General features: G+C 40.8%; 1 pseudogene; it reads right to left on the bottom strand.

Annotated features, from left to right (window-relative positions):
* Positions 1 to 744: 744 nt before the first annotated feature.
* Positions 745 to 8,262, bottom strand: LOC143645120 (small ribosomal subunit protein uS13 pseudogene; annotated as a pseudogene).
* Positions 8,263 to 15,450: the final 7,188 nt, after the last annotated feature.

The following is a 15,450-nucleotide window of genomic DNA, read 5'->3' as shown; positions in this document are numbered from 1 at the left end:
TTTTTTCTTATGTAAAATGCCTTTTCTTGTCAATTGTGCATTTTTCATTTTAGATATTTGTGTTTTTCTTACTGATTTGAAAAAGGTCTTTGAAAGCTATGGATATGGACCTTTGGTTCAGGATGCTTCCCTAGAATGTCATTTGTCTTTCAATGTGTGGTAATTTTTGCTACAAAAAGTTTTACTTTTTTATGTAACCAACTCTAGCATCCTTTATGCCTTCATCCTTTAATTTCATGTTTATGAAGTCCTTCTTTATTCCAAGGTTTTATAAATGTTCAGCTATGTTTTCTTCTACTCATATCAAAAATTTTCATTTACTTACATTAAAATTTTTAATCTTTTCCTGCAATTTATCTTAGGGTTACATTTCAATATTTTTCCATGTGAGTACCCCATTATTGCAGCACCATTTGTTGAATTTTTTGTTTGTTTGTTTTCAATTGTTTATTTGCTTGTTTGTTTTTGTTTGGGGGAAAGGCATGGACGGGGACTCAAACCCAGGTCTCCCGCATGGCAGGCAAGAATTCTACCACTGAATTACCCTGGCACCCCCTTTAACTTTGTTTTGATGGTAGGTAATGGCCCAACATTCTACCCACTGCGATGAATCACAAGCTTCCTTATATACTAAATTCTAACAAATACTTGGATATTTTTCTGAATTCTCTGTTTTTGAGCTAGCACCATAATGTTTTTGTTTCAGGTGTATAAACAATTCATTAATAGGCAAGGCCTATAGACTCATCTCTCCTTGGACACACCCACGGCACAACCACGGTGACCAGTGTTCTCCGTTGCTGGCCTTGGGCATGAAGGCCCCAGAAGTGGCACAGCCCTCCGCGGACTCGAATCTTCTTCAGTCGCTCTAGATCTTCACGGAGCTTGTTGGCCAGACTGTTGGCCAGGACCTGGCTGTGTTTTCCACCTTTGATGTCCTTCTGTCAGCCTAGGATCTCGTGCAGAAGCGGATTCTGCATAAAGGTGATCACACTTTCCACCTCATCCTCGGTGAGCTCTCCTGCCCTCTTGGTGAGGTCGATGCCTGCCTCCCTCAGCACCGCAGGAGCTTACCTTCGCCCCACACCCTTACTTAACGGCAGTGCTGGCAAGGGCTGTCTTTCCGCGCTGCAGATGTGGGTGCTGAGCACACGCAAAATGTGCTGGAATTTCTCCAGGATCTCTAGAGACGGGGCTGCGTGTAGCGGGAGTGTAGCCTCCTGTGAAAGCCATAATGTTTTAATTATTGTATCCTGCAGGTTTTCTCTTTTTTTTTTTTTTTTTTTTTTTTTTTTGGTGCATGGTCCGGGAGTTGAACCCAGGTCTCCCTCATGGGAGGTGAGCAGTCTACCACTGAACTACCACTGAACCACCCGCACCCCTGTGGGTTCATTTTAATATCTGGTAGAGAAAGGAATTTTTAGTTCTGTTCTTTCTATTAATGCACATGATTTTTCTCATTTGTTTATTTTTCTAAATAAACTTTAAAATAGCATCTTTTGCATTCTGAAAGAAAAAAACCCCAGACGTTTTATTGGAATTTTATATTTATAGACTTGGTTTGAGGAAAGTTAATACCCTTACAACATTAAATCTTCCAATACATTCATGTAATACATTTCTACCCTTATTCAAATCTCCCTTTAGAGTTTTGTAGAATCACATGTTTATCATTAAATTTATAGCTGGGTGTTTTGATTATTTTCATTGTTGTGATAATGTCTTTCTTCCATTATATTTCTTTACTGATTATTGTTGGTATATAAGAAAATTAATTTTTAAATATCTCTGTTACAATTGCCAAACTTTCTTAACTCTATTATTAATGCTAATAGTTTTCCAAGCAACCATATCATCTCCAAATAATAATTTTGTTTCCCTATTAAATATTTACACCTTGTTTCTTTCTCTCATTATTGCATTGATTAATACTTCCAGAATAACGTTAAGTAACTATAATGCCAGTCAAATTACTAGTCTTAATGGGAATGTTTCTAATGTTTTACTGCTAAGTATAATATAAGCCAGTGGTTTGGTTTGAGATCAGTATTCATTATCATGCTAACTAAGGTGTTTTTCTTTAAAAATAAAACGTGTATGTTGATTTTTATCAAAATGTTTTAAGCATTTTGTTCAGATGATCATATGCTTTTTCTCCTTTGATACATCGATGACATAAATTATATATAAATAGATTTTTTATAAAACATTGAACATTCTTATTTTCTTAGATTAAACCCCCATTTGGTCATGGTGAGTTGTGTTTTAAAATATATAACTGCGGGTTCGGTTTGGAAAATTGATTGAGGAAAGGCAAGGTCAAATGCAGAAAGAACATTTAGGAGGCAATTGCAGTTCTGAAATGAAACAATGGCAGTGCAAATAGAGAAAAGGTCTAGCTCTATGAGATATTTAAGAGGAAATATCTATGAGAGGTAGTGGCTCACTATATTTGAGAGACAAAGAAAAAAAAAGAAATTCAAGAGAGGTCCCAGGTTCTTGGTTAGGAGACATTTACCAAGACAGGGATATAGGAAGAAAAGAAGTTCTAGTGAGTGTTGGAGTTAAGAATAGAGGATGAGCTCAATTTAGGGTTTGATGTCCTGAGTTGGTTATACATGTGGGTCTGGAGCAGAGAGATTTGAGCTGCAGATATTGATTCGGTAACTATCAGTGCTTGGAGACAGACAGCTAAGCGTGGAGAGTGATACTATAAAATGAAGGCTGAAAATGGAACCACAGAGAATATCCAATTCTAAGACATGGGAGAAGGAAGAAAACCCTGAGAAGACAGAGCCAATGAGGTAGGAAGAAAACCTATTCTGTTCACCAGGAAAACAAGAGGATGATAGAATTTCAGGGAGGAAGTGGTCAATAATCTCAAATGGAACAGAGTTGTTCAGTCAGACAAGAACTAGATAATACTTTCAGGATTTGTCAAGACCCCATTGATGACCTTTGCAAAATCAATTTCAGTGAAGGTGAAAAGTGAGGGGGAAATCTGATTATGCTGTGTATCGAGCATAACCTTGCGTTTCTTTTCAGATTGCCTTGAATGCTCCTTTCTATCCAAAGTCACGCTCACCCATAGGACTGCTGCTGCCTCTGCCAAGTACCTTCAGTTGGTTGGAGTCGAAACTGAAGCCCCAGGCCTGTGCGTGTGCGCACACACACACACACACACACACACACACACACACACACGTCTGCGCTGAATTGTCCCTCTGCTATCAGACGGATTAAATGCTGTAACACAGGGTGTGAAATCTTGCTTCCTGAACTGCCATTGAGAGGCCAGATGATGCACAATAGACGTTACACAGAAGTACAGGGGAGTTATCTTCCTATGGACCTTGACAAATGGGAAATGGGCGACAGAAGAGGACCAGGCAGGTGCATTCCCCTAATTTCTCCTTTCCACAGACTGTTCTATGGTGTGATTCCTCCTTATAGCCATGCAGGGGAACTCCCATTTGACTTATCTGCTAAGTCACCTGCTGTTTTTCATCTTGGCTCACTGGAAGCATTGCCCAGCATGGTAGCACATCACACTGTATTGCCTGACTTGCCTGTCCCTCACTTTTACTCTCCTCACTTGCACCTCCCCCCAAAAGAACCAGCACTTTAATCCTAATTCCAGGTTCTGCAATCTAGAGGACCTGGGGGTAAGGTAAGGTGATAAACTGAATAGGAGGTAAGGTAGTAGAGAAAAGCAGTATAGACAACTATTTCAAGAAATTCCTTTCTTTGTGAGGAAAGGAAAACGATAAGCTGGCATTTAGGGAGGAAGAGGAAACAGTTTCAGAAATTGTTTAGAATTTGCTTATAAGACTGATACAGGTTTTCATTAACCTTTTGCTACAAGGGACATCATTTATTCAACTCTCCACTCGAACAACTTGAGACAAATAGGAGCTTTAGAGAACATATTCTATTTTTCTGAGACTTCAGCATGATGTAATGAGAAAGGAAATAAGGAGGGGACTGCGTCTGTATGCATAGGGATTGGATTTGAGAAAGGCAGAGCTGGACCAGTTAGAGAATTCTCAGATTTGAAGATAAAAGTATCAATTTTAATAAAATTTAATAAAAGTATCTACATTAGCAGGCTGAACCTGCTCAGACTCCTATATTTGATATATTCCCCAGGTCAGATTACCCAAAGGACATAGCAATTAGGTTTTATTTATAGGTGACTGTCAAAAATACTAGTAACATCCAGCAGAAGCTATCATCTACGAGATGTCTACCCACTTTGCCACAACAGAACCAGCCTTTATTCTAATTCAACTCAACAAATCTGTATTGAGCCGCTGTCATGTGGAGGGCAATGTGCTAGGCTCTGGGGGAGGGAGTGGAGTGCGGGGAGGGGAGGTGTTTCTCAGATAAAGTAGAACCCAGTTGTACCCTGAAGACAATATAACCTCAGGTAGGAATAGGACAAAGTACCCAAATCATTATTATCCAAGGTCATATAAAATAAAAGCCATAAAAGAAAGGCACAAATAAGAGTCTAATGAGGTCCAAAGCAGGGAAAGGTGACATTATGGAAAATGATCAGGAAGCACTTCATTGAAGAGGTGATGCATTTGGTAAGCTTGAGCTTAATGGTTGGCTAGGGGAAAGGACAGGCAGATGTAAGAGGAAAATTAAAAGCAGAGAGGCAGGAAATAGCTGAGTATAATTGAAGAATGATGGATCTCACGTTCTTGAGAATTCCCCCAAATTTTTAAAAACCACTGTATCATATAATTTCCTCATAAATGCACACGTAATGCTGAAGTAGATAGCTAGAAGGCCATGAAGGCAAAGGAGAGATGGGCCATCAGCCAGGCTCACTTACCAGCTAAGGAACTCACTTCAGGCCCAGGTTCCTAGTGCACAGGATTCAAATTTAGTCCTTGGCAAAGTCAAACATGACCACTTTTTACTCAAGAATTCAAATACTCAAAACCTCGAATATTAAATCCGTACCCATCCATAGCGTGCTGCAGTTCCATTCAGCTGTCAGCCTAGAGAAGAATCTGCTGCTGCTTTTTTTTTTTTACATGGGCAGGCTCCGGGAATCGAACCCGGGTCCTCCGGCATGTCAGGCAAGCATTCTTGCCTACTGAGCCACCATGGCCTGCCCTGTTTCTTTAAAGATTAAAGGAAATATCCTACCAATATTGAGTGACCTTTTCCTGTTTGAAATTTCTTAATATTTCTATTTTGATGAACCATTTCTGCATGAATATATCTGATATTCTTTTCTCCCTATCTCACCTCTTAGCTAAAACCGAGGGAAAAAATGGATCTGTATCTCAAGAAGCAGAACTGGACAGGCCCAGCCCTCCAGCAGGCCTTGTAGGCTTCTGGGAGCATCAGAAGAAAGGTCCACGCTAGCTCCCCTGCCGTGAGTTTGGAATATTGCCAAACACAAACCTCACAGAGAAGCATGACCCTTTCCCAGTCCTAGAGTTGGCTGGAAAAACTCTAACTTTGATTATCTCCCAGTTTCTCCTGCTTGACCTGGCATGGCAGCCTTTAAGCTGAAGAAGATAAAAGATTATACAGAAAAACATAATTACACAATTACAAAGGAAAAAACACAGCAGTCTCCACTCAGCCTACTGTCAGAACCAGCAGAAGCTGAAACAAGAAGCAGTTACCAAGAAGAACCTGCGTCCACAAAGCAAAGCCCCAAGAAGAACTAACTAAAGCCTTAATATGTTTTCAAAAGTGGCAACTAAGGCTTCAGTGAGCAGGCTCAGGGCTCTGAGGATTTGAGCAGTAAGAAGCAAATACAAATTAACTCATTGTCATTATCCTGAGATATTAATACTGCAAATCTGATTTTGACTAAAACCAAAAAGAAAATGTCCAGCTTATTAGAAAATAATATTTCCCTATCCTCTTGGGGTTGTAATACCTTTAATGGATACTGCAAAAAGAGCTAAAGCCATGCTTAAACAAATTGTTTAAATAACGAAATAAAGCAGGATAGAGAATATTTCTTATCAGTAATTCCAGAACTTCATTTCTAAAGGCCTTAACGTGTAATGTAAATTGATAGACTATTGGGTAGTTGTTAAATATGATCATTAAGAAGAATATGTAGAAGTGTGAATAGAGGATGTTTACGGAATATTGATGGAAAAAAATTAAAATATAAAGCATTTGAAGTTATAATAACAGCTTACACTTATTAAGAGCTTGCAACTGAAAACTATAAAGACCTGGATACGGATTTGAATGAGAACAGTTATTGATATAACTGTAATCTTTTTCATTTTCTTCAAAATTTTCTTTGATATTCTTATCACAGCATTTCATCAATTAAAATAGAGTACAGAAACCAGTTCCAGAGAAGAAGCAAACCGATCTATACTCAAATAACTGCTATTGATCTTCATATGCCCTGTCATATGTCTAAGTTTACAATGGAACTATAATCGGCAGGAAATTTGACTTTTATGGAAAACAACAACAAACTAATCTGTAAACTCGAAAAAAAGCAAGAAAATGAGGGGTTTGGGTTTGAAAGCTTGAAAAGAAAACAACGCAATATTCATTTCAGATCTGTGACCATGAGGGGACGATGGTGGCCTGTCCTGGGGAGTCCCGTGCAAGGCCCACGGTGTGGTGGCTTTGTGGTCGGGTCGCTCTGTAGCCCAGCCCAGACTCTGGCTCCATCACTTATGAGCTGTGGGATCTTGAGCAAGCTCTCTGAACCTCAGCTTCCTCATTTGTAAAATTGAGTTTTAACTAACACATTTCCTAAGATGGTCAAAAGTCTCAAACGATGTAAGGCAAGCACCTAGCACTCTGCCTGACAGCCAGTTCATGTTCTGCAAATGCTAGTTCCCTTATCTCTCCACTCCTTTCTCAGAAGTTCACTATATAACAATGGACTTATTCGTGATTCAACGGATCATCGGGTTATTAATAATACCATTTGCCTGCTTGTTGACTGCCTACTAGGATATTTAGTGCACAGTACATAGTAGGCTTCCTGTAAAGGTATGGATGTTTAATGGATGGTTGGATGATGACTCATTCTCTTTCTACAGAACCCTAGAGGAAGAGAGATTGAGTTTGTTCTATTTATCTCTAAAGAACACAACTGGGACCAAGAGCTACAGTGGAAATTCCCTCTTTACTTATTTTTAAATTTTTATTTTGAAATACTTTCAAATTTATAGGATAGTTAAAAATAATACAAACCCCATACAGAGAATTCTAACATACCCCTATCCCCCAGATACCAAGGGCCACCAATTTGAACATTTTGCCATGTTTGCCATCATCCTACCTATGAACACACTTATCTATATATCTGTCTGTCTGTCTGTCTGTCTTTCTCCCTATGTATCAACCCATTTTTTAACACTCTAGTGCACATTGTATATATAATGCTCCTTGAACACCTAGTACTGCCATGTACATTTTCTAAGATCAAGGATAATCACTTATATAATCACTTAAGTGCAGTTTCAAGTGCAAGTATAACATTATATATATATATATATATATATATATATATATAAAAGTCTATATTCCAATTTTTTCATATGTCCCAGTAATGTCTCTTTGAGCCTTTTCTCCTCCCTTGCTAAATCCCATCCAGGATCATGTATTGCATTTAATTTCCCTTTTCTTTTTAGTTGCACTTCCTTCTTTTTTAATTGTGAGTATTTATATACAACATAAACTTTCCCATCTCAAACACTCCCAACTATACCGTTCAGTATAAGATTAATCGCATTCACATCATTGCAGTACCCTCACTACCTTCCATTGCAAAAACTTTCCCATATCTCCAAACAGAAACCTATACCCATTATGTATTAACTCCCCGTTCATCCCCATCCCAATGTGATGCTAACATTTGTTAATATTTGCATTCATATCCCATTGCCCTTTACCACCCCCACCCCCACAACCTGTGCTCTAATTTCTGTCTTTATGAACTTGCATATTCTTCAATATTTTCTTTGTAGTTGCCATGGGCCTTACATTTAACATCCTAATCTATAGCAATCTCTTTTCTGATAATACCAATGTAACTTCAATAGTATATGTAAACTATGTTCTATGCACCCCTCTACCATCCATATGTATGGGTTCTTGTCACAAATGACATGTTTACACATTATAAGTCCAAACCACTGCTTTATTACTACATCTTATGCATCTGCATTTTAGATCCTGTAGAAAGTAAAAAGTAGAGTTACAATTCAAAAATACAATAGTACTAGTATGTATACTTACCCATGTCATTATCTTTACCAGAGATCTTTATTTCTTCATGTCGCTTCAGTCAATTATCTAGTCTCCTTTTCCTCAACCTGCAGGGTTTTCTTTAGCATTTTTTATAAGGCCTGTCTAGTGGTGATTAAATCCCTCAGCTTTTGCTTTTCTGGAAATGTCTTAATCTCTCTCTTATTTATTTACTTTTTTGGAGGGGTGGTGCATGGTCCAGGAATCAAACCCAGGTCTCCCACACGGAAGGCAAGCATCCTACCACTGAACCACCTGTGCACCCCCTCCCTTATTTTTGAAAGACAGTTTTGTGGATATAGAATTCTTGGCTGGCAATTTTTTGCTTTCAGGACTTTAAATGTGCCTTCTTGCCTCCCTGTTTTGCAATGTGAAATCAGCACTTAATCTTATTTAGGCTCCCTTGTAGGTAACCCATTGCTTCTCTTGTGTGGCTTTCAGAAGTCTCACTTTGTCTTTGGTGTTCAACAATTTGATTACAATATGCCACAGTGTGGGTCTATTTGAGTTTATCCTGCTTGGAGTTTGTCAAGTATATTGAACATGTATATTAATATGTTTCTTTAAACTTGGAACATATTCAGACATTATTTCATTGGAATATTCTCTGTGCTGGTTTGAAAGGATGTATGGACCCTAGAAAAGCCATGTTTTAATCAAAATCCCATTTCATAAAGGCAGAACAATCCCTATTCAATACTGTATGTAATCAGATCATCTCCCTGGAGATGTGATTTAATCAAGAGTGGTTGTTAAACTAGATTAGGTGACGACATGTCTCCACCCATTTGGGTGGGTCTTGATAAGTTTCTGGAGTCCTATAAAAGAGGAAACATTTTGGAGAATGAAGGAGATTCAGAGAGAACAGAGGAGAACGACATAGCCACGAGAAGCAGAGTCCGCCAGCCTTTGGAGATGAAGAAGGAAAATGCCTCCCAGAGAGCTTCATAAACAGGAAGCCAGGAGAAGAAGCTAACAGATGACACCTTGCTCACCATGTGCCCTTCCAGATGAGAGAGAAGCTGTGACTGTGTTCACCATGTGCCTTCTCACTTGAGAGAGAAACCCTGAACTTCATCGGCCTTCTTGAAACAAGCTATCTTTCCCTGGATGCCTTTGATTGGACATTTCTATAGACTTGTTTTAATTGGGGCATTTTCTCGGCCTCAGAACTATAAACTAGCATCTGATTAAATTCCCTTTTTTGAAAGCCATTCCATTTCTAGTATATTGTATTCTGGCAGCTAGCAAACTAGAACAGATTTTGGTACCAGGAGTAGGGTGCTGCTGCTGCAGTGTGCAAATATCAAACATGTTGGAACGGCTTTTTAAATGGATAAGGGGAAGATTCTGGAAGACTTGTGAGAAGCTTGATAGGGAAGGCCTAGAATGCTTTGAAGAGACTCTTGGTAGAAATGTGGACTCTAAAGATACCTCTGACCAAGCTCTAGACAGAAATGAAGCATATGTCATTACAGACTGGAAGGAAGGTGATCCTTGTTTTAAAATTGCAGATAATCTGGCAAAGTTGACTAGTGGCTTTGGGTGGAAAGCAGATTTTAAAAGCCATGAACTTGGATATTTAGCAGAAGAGATCTCCAAATTAAATGTCAAGGGTGCAGCCTAATTTCTCCTCACAGCTTATAGTGAAATGTGACAGGAAAGAGATCAGCTGAGAACTGACCTCATAGGCACAAAGAAACTAGAAATTGATATTCTAGAAAATTCTGGGCTTCCAGGAAGGGAAACCCCAGAGAATAATGCCCCCCATGAGGTCTTGGCCAAATGTGAAACCAGTCAGCCATTTCAGAGAAAGTCAGGATCGGACATGGAATTATCCAGGAAGGATCTGTGGAAACTCCTTATGTCTGACGGGCATGATCCAACGCTACTGCATAGAAAGGTAATGAGAGTGTTGTGGGACCTGTGTAAACAGAGCTGCTACTAGTCTGGACTGAGGGGTTCAGAGAAGGGACACATTGGCGGAAAAATAACTTCAGAGGCAAAACCATGGAGGCTGAGGTCTGAAGTCAAGAAACCTTAGGCTAGGAGAGTGGACCCCACCCAAGCCCATAGAAAGGGTGAGTTTGCCCCAAAGGCAGAGGATGGGCCTTCCACCTCGTTGCAGTGGAAGAGTCATGCCACCTCAGGCCTTGGAGAGGGTGAAGCACATTCTTTGGGGTTTGGGGTGACCCTGGCTGCCACCACCTGGAGGGGTTGAGTGTGTGCTCCAGAGATGGCAGAGAGCCCGGGTGTGGCCCCAATACTTAGAGAGGGTGGAGCCGAGAAAAAGGTGGTCTCCCCAGTATCCCCCAAGGTTGCATTCAAAGACAGGCAGGCCTCTGCGTAGACCTTTGGAAAGGGTGGGACTGCCGCTTTCAGAAGCCCTGAAGATAAATGATTCTCAGACTTTGAAATCTAATGGACTTTGCCCTGCAGATTTTTGTAACTGTATGGGTCCGGTGACCCCTGTGTTCCTTTCTCCCTATGGAAATGCATTTATGTATCCCATCACTGTTCCTCCTTTGTATGTTGGCAAATATACAAATAACTTGTTATGAGTTTTTATAGGTCCAGAGCCAGAGGATAATTCTGCCTTAGAACAGACTATGCCTGTAACTAACTTTGATAGGAGTTTGTGCGTTTCTAACTTTGTATCTCATGTATTGCTACTGAAATGGTTTAAGGATTTCTGATATTGTTATGGAATGAATGTATTTTGTATATGGGGAAAACATGTCTTTTTTAGGGTCCAGAGGGTGCAATCTGCTGGTTTGAAAGGATGTGTGGACCCTAGAAAAGCCACGTTTTAATCAAAATCCCATTTCATAAAGGCAGAACAATCCCTATTCAATACTGTATATTTGAAACTGTAATCAGATCATCTCCCTGGAGATGTGATTTAATCAAGAGTGGTTGTTAAGCTGGATGAGGTGACGACATGTCTCTACCCATTTGGGTGGGTCTTGATAAGTTTCTGGAGTCCTATAAAAGAGGAAACATTTTGGAGAATGAAGGAGATTCAGAGAGAACAGAGGAGAACGACATAGCCACAAGAAGCAGAGTCTGCCAGCCAGCAACCTTTGGAGATGAAGAAGGAAAATGCCTCCCAGGGAGCTTCATGAAACAGGAAGCCAGGAGAAGAAACTAGCAGATGATGCCTTGCTCACCATGTGCCCTTCCAGATGAGAGAGAAGCTGTGACTGTGTTCACCATGTGCCTTTCCAGATGAGAGAGAAACCCTGACTGTGTTCACCATGTACCTTCTCACTTGAGAGAGAAACCCAGAACTTCGTCAGTCTTCTTGAGCCTTCATCCAAGGTATCTTTTCCTGGATGCCTTTGATTGGACATTTCTATAGACTTGTTTTCATTGGGACATTTTCTCGGCCTCAGAACTGTAAACTAGCATCTGATTAAACTCCCCTTTTTAAAAGCCATTCTGTTTCTGGTATATTGCATTCTGGCAGCTAGCACACTAGAACATTCTCTCCACCCCTTTCTTTCTTCTCCTTCTGGGATTCCCACAATGTGTATACTGATACAAGTGATGGTGTCCCACAGGTTCCTCAAGCTCCGGTCACTTTTCTTCATTCTTTCTTCCTTCTGCTCCTCAGAGGGGATAATTTCAAATTGTCTTACCTTCAAGTTCACTGATTCTTTTCTCTGCCACTTTCAAACTGCTGTTGAACCCTTCTAGGGAATTTTTAATTTGTATTACTATGGTGTTCAGATCTGCTTAGTATCCTTTTACAATTTCCATCTCTCTATTGATATTCTCTTTGTATGCATCTATAGTTTTCCTGATATCCATTACTTCTTTGTTCACATTTTCATTTAGCTTTTTGAGCATATTTAAGACCACTTTCTAAAAGTTTTTGTCTGGAATGTCCCAACCTGATCATCCTCATTGATGCTTTCTAATGCTTTAATCTCCTTTGCTGGGCATAGCTTCCTGTTTTTTTGTATATCTGTATGTCTTTTGTTGAAACCAGGTCATTTCAACAGTGTGTTATTGCTGCAGTTTAGACCTTGAGATGTCTGTCCCTTAAGCTTGTATTCAGCTCTGTTATGACAGAGGTCCTTGCATGGAAAAAGTCAACCTGAAAAAATATGAGAAGAAGAAGAAGAAAGAAACACCTTCCCAGTTTTTACAGATTGATCTGTGAAAGACCTTTCCTTCAGAGCTCATTCATACAATGAATTTAGAGAATAGATACAGGCCAAAGCGTAGGGACCCCCCTTATCTCTTCTGCACATGCTTGCATCTTGTCTTGAGCATGCATGTGTAGCCTTGAGAATTTCCAGGTTCACATGGTTACTAATGTCACTCTTCCCTAGAAACCATTTCCTCAGCCATCCCAGGCACTGCACAGTACGTCCTACTGTCAGAAATCCTTTGTCCCAGGCAGCTTGACTTGGCTGCTCTTCCATGGTTCTGTAGGGGAGCTTGGTGAGCTGCCTTTCAAATGTAGGGCAAGTTCTGAGATGGTGAATCCCTTAGGTCACCACCACACAGATTGGGCCAGATATACATGGTCCTAGTACAAGCATGAGGTTTACTCTGCTCTGTCCAGAGTTGGGTCCGGGCATCTGCACTAAGAACGTGAACTGGCCCTGTTCCAACCTGGTGAGGGTGGGTGGAGGGCCGGCCAGGACTCCAGGAGGTCCTATGGCTTTCAGGTCAAGTAGCCCTTTCCTTGATTTGGGGCTTGCCTTGTTCCTGCAGTTCTTTAACTGTTTTCCGGAGCTTTGAGAAAGATGTTTCTACCTGTTTTTGCTGGTTTCAAAGCTTCTGTGGGTGTGTGTGTGGTGGGGGATATGTGTAGCCCTGAAATAGCTCACTCCAATATCTTTTTTGAACAGAGAAAGTGAGTTTCGCTAAGAACAACCAGGCTGTTGTGGGAGGAGCGTTTGGGGAGATCAGAAGTAAAAAGGAGGCTTCTCTGAGCACGACACATATTCTTCAGGTCTTTGGACCCACTGGAAAGAGTCACCCCTCTCCATCCCAGGGTTTGAAGAAAGAACACTCTGCTAGAAGTGTATTGCTCACCTTTTCCTACTCTGGTCTGAGAGTGTACAATGCTTAGGCCAAGAGGGGTGGGCTGATGGGTGAGACAGCCCAGAGCAGCTGGGCAGCCACTGGTGCTAGCAACATTGCAGAGTGGTCAGTTGTGTGTGCAGGGCCCCTCCCAGACATAACAGGCCTTTAAAGGCCCAGGCCCACTTGTACTGCATGCACTGTTACTACTTAATTCCTTTGCAGAGTAGGCAGAAGCTAAAAAAAGGCAGGGTTTCATATAAAATCAAGAACAATATTCTAATAAAACTGTTCAGACATGGCTGTCTTAGAACAGCGGGTCCCTCATCACAGGCCTCTGTGCAGGGAGCACTGTTGCTTTTGTCGTAATGTTGGAGAGGGGATTCTAGCTTTGGGTTGGTGGTTAGATGAGAAGAACTCCTTCCAGCCTGAGATTTTAAAATTTCATTTATGAGACTCTCAGGCTCTCAAGACTAGGCTTTTAACTGACATCTAGAGGTTTATTTGTAGAAAAGAGACCATACTGCAAATCTGAGGCTGAGGAAGGCTGCAATTCTTCCCAGCTCAAATTTTCAATGCCCCCTGGGGCCTGTTGGCATTCCCCTTCACCAGGTGCTCCCAGGGGAGGAGTTTCACAAAAGACCAAACATTATGATCTGCGGTATCACCACACCCTGACATAGCCACAGGAACAGGACAGAAACACAGGAGAGTCTTTCTCTTTCCTAGTCTCATGGGGGAGGAAGCAGGTCATATACATGACAAAATAAATAACTAGATATGAGATCCCTGTGGGCTGAGATGGCAGGGCTTTGGAGGCAGTGAAACTAGAGCTTGTTCCTGATGGAGAAATAACCCAGGAAATGCCCAGAAATGCATGTTGTGAGATTTAACAAAAGAGCCTGAGCTTTGGAGCCCAATAGTCCTGAATCAAATTCTGACTTCTCACCAGCAATGACTTGAGCTAGTCTCTTACAGTCTCTGAAGGGCAGCTTCCTCCTCCTAAAATGGAGAGACTCCTACCTTCCTTGAAAGCTTGTCCTATGGTTGAGAGTAACATGTAATGTGGCTTGTACTGTGTTTGGCACATAATAAGCCCCATTAAATGGCAGCTTGTACGGTTGTGGGTTTAACACGTGGGTAGATCTGGCGTGCTCATAAAATAAAATGTGAGCCAGTCTGACTGGGGCAGAGTATTTGTGTGGAGGCATGGGAAGTGCGGCCCAAGGCAGCGCTGTGTCCTAGAGAGAGCCCAGGGCTAGGGCGGGGAGAATTCAGGTCCAGCTCTTCATCTCCTGCCACCAGATAAGTCACTGCCACTTTCTCAAGGCCCCTTTTTCCCTTTTCCTTGCATGTGTTGGTCTAAATAAGTATTTATCTATCCTGGCTGCATAGTAGAATCATCTAAAGAGCTTTAAAAATTTTGAATAATTATGCCACACCCCAGACCAATTAAATAAGAATCTCTGGGGGTTGGCATCAGACATTTTTAAAGCTCCTTAGGTAATTCCAATGTGCTCCAAAGTTGAGACCCAGTAGAGTAGATAATATCTAAGGTTATTTTTTCATTCTAACATTAGGAAAGTAGAGAAAAGCAACAATTAAAATAACAATAATTACATAAATAATTGTTATATAATGGCTACTGTTTATTGAGTGGTAAGTGTCAGGCAGTTCACCAAGGGCTCTAAGTGTGAATTTTTTTTTTTTTTTTTTTTTTTGGTCATGGGCAGGCACTGGGAATTGAACCCAGGTCTCCAGCATGGCAGGCGAGAGCTCTATCTGCTGAGCCACCGTGGCCCACCCTACGTGTGAAATTTAATATTCATAATCCCTAAAGGGTAGGGATTTTACAGATGAAGAGATAAATTAAGAAAGATTTTATTTAAAAGCCATGTAGTAAGAGTGTCAGAATTTGAATTTTAACACAGGTCTCCCTGAATCTGATACCAATCAAAAGTGGGGGGTAGGGGTCTCTGTCCAATACACTCAAATGACCAATTCTTGAGACACCAGGGTTTCAGAGAGAGAAAGAGTTTATTGCTAAGCACAAAGCAGAAGATCGGATAGCTTCTTGGCCTAAAATATTCGGATCCCCCAACTGCAGTAACTCAGATACTTTTATAGTATCAAAAGATGAGCAGGCTT

The sequence above is a fragment of the Tamandua tetradactyla genome, chromosome 8 (genome assembly GCF_023851605.1).
Source record: "Tamandua tetradactyla isolate mTamTet1 chromosome 8, mTamTet1.pri, whole genome shotgun sequence".
Taxonomy (NCBI): domain Eukaryota; kingdom Metazoa; phylum Chordata; class Mammalia; order Pilosa; family Myrmecophagidae; genus Tamandua; species Tamandua tetradactyla.
Note: the sequence above shows the minus strand (reverse complement) of the source record. Positions and strands in the feature narration are given on the sequence as shown.